Raw genomic sequence first — 7,500 nt, 5'->3', positions numbered from 1 at the left:
TATCGATATGAATGTGATATATATAATCATATATATATATATATATATATATATATATATATATATATACATATATATATATATATTTATAATTACATATACATATATATATATGTCTATAATATATATAATATATATATATATTTATATATATATATATATATATATATTAAGATAAATAAAATATATATATTATATTTTATTATATATGCTGTACACACACACAACACACACACACACACACACACACATTTTATATATATATAAATACATATATATAATATATACTATACTTTTTAATACGAGTATATATAATATATATATATTAATAATATAGAATGTATAAGATATACCATACTCGATAAACACACACACACACCCTCACATCACACACAAACACACACACTACACACACACACACCCTCACACACACAACACACACACACACACACACACACACAACACATATAATATATATATATATATATATTCTTATATATATATATATATATATACGCATGTTAAATATATATATACTGCATCCTATATGTTTATATATATAGATATATATACCTATATAAAATATATACCTAGCTATATGTTCTTCGTATATATATATACATACACACACACACACACACACACACACACCACACACACGCACACACACACATCACACAACACACACACACAGCTCACACACACAATACACACACACACACACACACTATCATATATATATCTCTATATATATATATATATATATTATATTTATGTATATATATATACTATATATATGTATATATATAATACGCATACAATTATACTCTCTCCATATAATGTAAATACTAATGTACGATATAAATATTTTATAATATATATATATATATACATAATATATATATATATATATATATATATCATAAAAAATATATAGCATCTATATATATTCGATGTATGTAGGCTATATCTAATGTATGTATTCTAGTATTATATATATTTTATATATGTATATATATACATATATATATACCATATCTATATAAAAATATAATATATACGAATAGTACTGCACTACGCATTATATATATATACACACACACACACACATCACTAGTGACTCATCACACACATCCCACACGATACGAGCAAATTACCTACAACACACACACCACACCCCACACACACACACATCTACACACACACACACACACACCACCACGACACTCCAGAACACCAACACACACACAACCCATACGCAGTCCACATATCGCGTATCGCTCATGCTATAAATATACTATATATATATCCTGTATCTCTTATATATCTATCTATGTATATATATGTATATATATATATATATATATATATATATAGTCTATATATAATTATACTATATATATAGTTATATATATATGTGCATATACTCCTCATACATATTCCAAATAATATATATATATATATATTATATAACTATATATATAATATATATATATAGATACTTTGCTCTATATATATATATATATATGGTATAATATATATATATATGTATATATATATATATATACGATATATAATATACTGCATACGCACTGTACCTGACTTAAATCACTATATATAAACATATATATATATCTCTCACTAAATATAATATACCTCTATAATATATATATAAATATATATTTATGTATGTATGTATGTAATGTACTACAAATGTGTATGTATCTTATACATATATCCTGAACTATATATAATAGCATATATGTCTCTTATACTACGCTATAATCTCGCTTATATTATATATATATACTATACTTAATATATATATAACCAATACACTACATTATACATATACATAAATAAATATATATGAAATATATATATATATATATTCCCTCTTTAATATACTATATATATATATATAATACATATATACTGTGTGTATATATCATACATATATTATATATACATATATAAATCATCTATACATAATCATATATATATATATATACTATATATATTATTTTTTTTTTTTTTTTTTTTTATGTTTTTATGTATTATTGTGTATGTATAAGATACATATAACTATATATATATAACTAATCTATCTATCTATCGTCTATCTATCTAATCTATATAACTCGACTATATCCCTACATACAAATACTTACTCTAGATAAATATCTAAAACTCATATATCCTATATATTATATACTGTTAATATCAAAATATATACATATACATCTTACACTATATATAAACTATTATATATACTCTCTCCCTCTATCTATACATACTATATATGTTAAATATACTTACCCTTATATATATGTTATAATATATATATATATGCCAATATATATGTGATACTATATATTGTATTGGCATTATATTACACTAGCAATCATATAACTATATATATATATATATAAATATCATATATTACTGATCATTAATACTATATATATCAACATACTTACTCACTATTTTATATATGTATGTATATCTATATACATCTACATCCACACAACACACACACACACACACCCAACACACACACACATCACACACACACACACACACACAATATATAAATATATATATATGTAAATATATACATAGAATATAAAGATTAAATATATATGAATAATATATATACATATATATATATAATATATATATGATATATAAAATATATGAATACATATGTATATTTAATGTACATATATATATATATATACCGACTAGCTAAATATAATATATACTATATATACTAAGACATCTCAATAATATATATATATATATATATAGTACTATAAATTATAATATATAAATCTCTATATATATATTATATATATCTATATATATCTATATATATATATATATATATAAGAGGAGAGAGAAGACATAAACATATACAAATAAAAAATATAGTTTATGACACTCTCTCTCTCTCTCTCTCTCTCCTCTCTCCTCTCTCTCTCACTCTCACTCTCTCTCTCTCTCTCTTCTTCTCTCTCTCTCTCCTCTCCTCATCTCTCTCTCGCTCTCTATAAATAAATAATGATATATAATATATATATATATATATATATATAATATATATTTTTATTTTTGTTTTTTTTTTTTTTTTTTTTTGTTCATATATATATATATATATATATATATAGTTAATATTATATAATATATATATATATATATATATACTATACATATATCAATATATATGTATGTATATTATTTATATATATAGCTATATTTTATCTATCTTTCTTTCTGTCTATAATACGAACTAGCTATCTATCTAAAAAAGCTATGCTATTATATTTAATCTATCTAGCTATCCATCTAGCTTTATATATAATCGCTTCCTCTCTCTATCTCTCTCTCTACTCGTCTCTCTCTCCTCTCTCTCTCTCTCTCTCTCTCGTCCTCTCTAATATAATATATATATATATATATATATTTATATATGTATATATATGTATATGTATAGGTATAGATTAGAATTATATGTACATATGTATATATATATATATATATATATATATATATATATATATATATATACATATATATAGATAGATAGATAGATAGATAGATAAAGAAAGATAGAGGAAAAAAAAGTCCCACCCATGATGTTATATAACCAAGAGACATTCACGTCTAATAAAGTTATCTTCTAGACATAAAGGATGAGGAAATGGACAGGCAGGGACGCGTAGGGGGAAGAGAGGAGAGGAGAGGAGAGGGGGAAAAGAGGAATGGAGAGGGGGAAGAGGGGAGAGGGAGGGGAGAGAGAGGAGAGGAGAGGGGGAAGAGAGGAGAAGAGAGGGGTGGGGGAAGAGAGGAGAGGAGAGGGGCGGGGGAGGAGTGGAGAGGAGAGGAGAGGAGGAAGAGAGGAGAGGAGAGGGGAGGGGAAAAAGAGGAGAGGGAGGGGGAAGAAAGGAGAGGAGAGGGAGTAGGAAGAGAGGAGAGGAGAGGGAAGGGAAAAAAAGGGAAGAAAAGAAGAAAAAGAAAGATGTAACAGGATAGTAAAGTAAAAAAGAAAAGGAAAAAATATGTAAGGAAAGCGGTTGGGGGGGTGGGGGGGGGAGAAGAAGAGCGGGGACAAAGCGAAAAGAAAAATGACGAAGAAAAGGAAGAGGAAAATAAAAGACAGAATAAGAGGCTTTGGAGGAGGAAAGAAGTCGAAGGTAAAAGGAGAGGAGAGGAAAAAGAATAAGGAGACGAGTAAATATGACGAAGAAGAAGAAACAGGAGGAGAAGATAAAGAGGGAGACGAAGAAGAGGATGAAAAAGGAGATAAAAAAAGAAGGTCGAAGTTTTACATAATATATTCTCCATCCTCTGCATGACCCTAATGTGCATGACGGCCACACCGACTCGCATGATTGCATTCTCCGAAGAAAGGGAAAAAGAACATACAGTCTTGACACTGCACATACATTCCATAACACACACACACACACACACACACACACACACACACACACACACACACACATATATATATATATATATATATATATATATATATATTTTTATATACCAACAACACGACAGAACATCACACACATACAATTATATATCTATATATTTAATTCATATCATCTACTATCTATATAGAGTACGATACTTATATATCCTCATTATCATCGTCGTCAGCCTGTATCATTCCACTGCAGGACATAGGCCTCTCTCTTTTCCAGTCATTCCGGTCTTGTGTCATCTGATTCCAGTTTACTCCTGCGAAATTCGCTTTTTCATCACGACATCTTGCCCTTGGTCTCTTTGTGTCGTATATTTCTCATTCTGTTGTTTTCTTTTTCCACCTCTTGTCCTGTCTCCGACATATATGTCCAGCCAACTGCCACTTTTTCTTTTAATGCTCTTAAGTATATCATCTACTTTTGTTTGTTGCCTGATCCATGTGGCCTTTTTCTTGTCTCTTAAACTAACTCTTAGCATAAGCCTTTCCATTCATCTTTGAGCACTTACTAATTTCCTCTCGAGTACCTTGGTCGACATTCCTCCGCTAGTTGCTACATCTCGTTTCTGACCCCTGCGATATGTCATCGACGGGGAGTGACACATTTGGTCAAAAAACCTTTCCCTTTTGACAACAGTAGCAGACACCTCGTAATATGTTACTCTTGTGTACCGAAGGCACTCCTACAGCCTAGGCCTGATTCGCCGTTTTATCCGACGTTTTCACAGTAATACTTCGCAGGAATGTACTCGCGATCTGAATGAAGTTGTCCTAGTATATATACGTCGTTCACTGTATTTTTCTTTTTTTTGCTTCTAGTACCTCGCCCCTGGTATTACATAGTATTTGCTTAACTCCTAACCTGGGTTCTTTCGACTGTTAAACATGACTTCAATCTTTCTCATGTTCATTTTAAGGCCAATCTTCAGACTTTCCCTGTTCAAATCGCGTAGTAATTGTTGTAATTCCTTTGCTGCCTCGCCGAAAAGCACAATGTCATCTGCAAATTTTAAGTTGATGAAGTGTTCATTCCCTATTTTGATCCCTTTCTCCTTCCAATCTAAGGTCTTTGAATACTTCTTTTGAGCAAGCTGTAAACGGCTTTGGTGTGATGGTGTCGCCTAGCTTAACACCCATTTGTATTAGTATTTTATAGGTTTCTGCATGGATTTGATGGTCGCTGCACCATCTCTATATATATTATCTATTAATCTACAATATATTTCCTCTACTCCTTGTTTACCTATTGCATCAAGTACTGCAGCTATCTGCAACGAGTCGAATGCCTTTTCGTTATCTACGAATGCCATACACAGGGACTTCCAATATTCGTTTGTTTTCTCTCTTATTTGAGCTAGTGTGTGGATATGGTCTGTAGTTGAGAATCCACTGCGGAACCCTGCCTGTTCCCTAGGTTGTTTTGAATCTAATGTATCGGTGATACGGGCTGTGATGATTTTTGTGAACAATTTATAGATTACTGAAAGGAGGCTTATAGATCAGTAATTAAGTCTTTTGTGTATTCAAATTATTATTGCGTTTTTCCAAGATTTCCAAGTTTTACCGGCTCTTAGACATGTCTTAATAAGATTGGCCAGTTTTATCTCTCCTGCATCTTGAATAACATCTACACTAATGCCCTCTTCTGGTGTTTTTCCTCTTTCCATGCCTTTTAGTGCTTTTTTACTTCCTCTGTCGTAATGTTTGGAACGTCTCCAATTGTTATGTTTGCCTCCATTCGTGGTTGATCGTTTTTGAGTGGAATAAGTCGCAATAGAAGTCTTCTACTACTTTAATAATATCCTTTTTATTGTATGTCACCTCCCCGTCGGTTTCTTTACTGCATACATTTGATTTTTCTCTATTCCGAGCCTTCACTTTGTTGTCTTAAGGCTGGTGCACGAAAGCAGAGCTTCATTTATACATACATACATACATACATACACACACACACAAACATCACACGAACACACACCACTCAACACACCACACACACTACACACACACACACACACACACACACCACACACACACACATAAATATATAATTTATATTATAATATATATATATCAATATACATATACATAACAATTATATATATATACCATAATATATATATATTATATAATATATATAAAATATTATATATTTATTTATATTTGGATGTATAGATATTATATATATAGATAGAAATATATATATATATATATAAAAAGATTTACATAGATATACATATGTGATAGTAATATAAATATATATAATCATATATAAATTATAGTGAGATAGTATAAATATATATACATATATATATATATAGATATAATATAATATATATATATATATATATATATTTATAATATGAATAAACACACACATACATGTAATTAATATCTATCTATCTATCTAATAATAATATATAAATATATATAAATATATATATTATATACATATATATAATATGTATATATACATACATACATATAATATAATATATATTTAATATATAGTTATATATATAATAAATATATAGATATATAATATGTTGATATATAATATATATATATATAATATATATATATATATATATATATATATATATATATACATATACCATATAGTATATATATAATATATATATATATATATATATATATATATATAATAGAATATATAATATATATAAATATATAGATATATATGTGGTTGTGTGTGTGTGGTGTGTGTGTTGTGTGTGGTGTTTGTGTGTGTGAACGCACAATACACAAACACACACACATATATTTATTTTGTTTTGTATATATTGTTGTTTGGTATATATATAAAGAATAATAATATATATATATATACTATATATATATATTATATAAGTGGTCTGTGTGTGTGTGTGTGTGGTGTGTGTGTGTGTGAATATATATATAAATATATATATATATATATAATATATATATATATATTTATAGATATGTATATATATATACACACACACAAACAACATCACACACACACA

Source organism: Penaeus japonicus, unplaced genomic scaffold (assembly GCF_977035675.1).
Source record: "Penaeus japonicus unplaced genomic scaffold, GWHDUDI00000001_assembly GWHDUDI00000012, whole genome shotgun sequence".
In the NCBI taxonomy this organism is placed as follows: Eukaryota; Metazoa; Arthropoda; class Malacostraca; order Decapoda; family Penaeidae; genus Penaeus; species Penaeus japonicus.
This window is presented reverse-complemented; position numbering follows the sequence as displayed.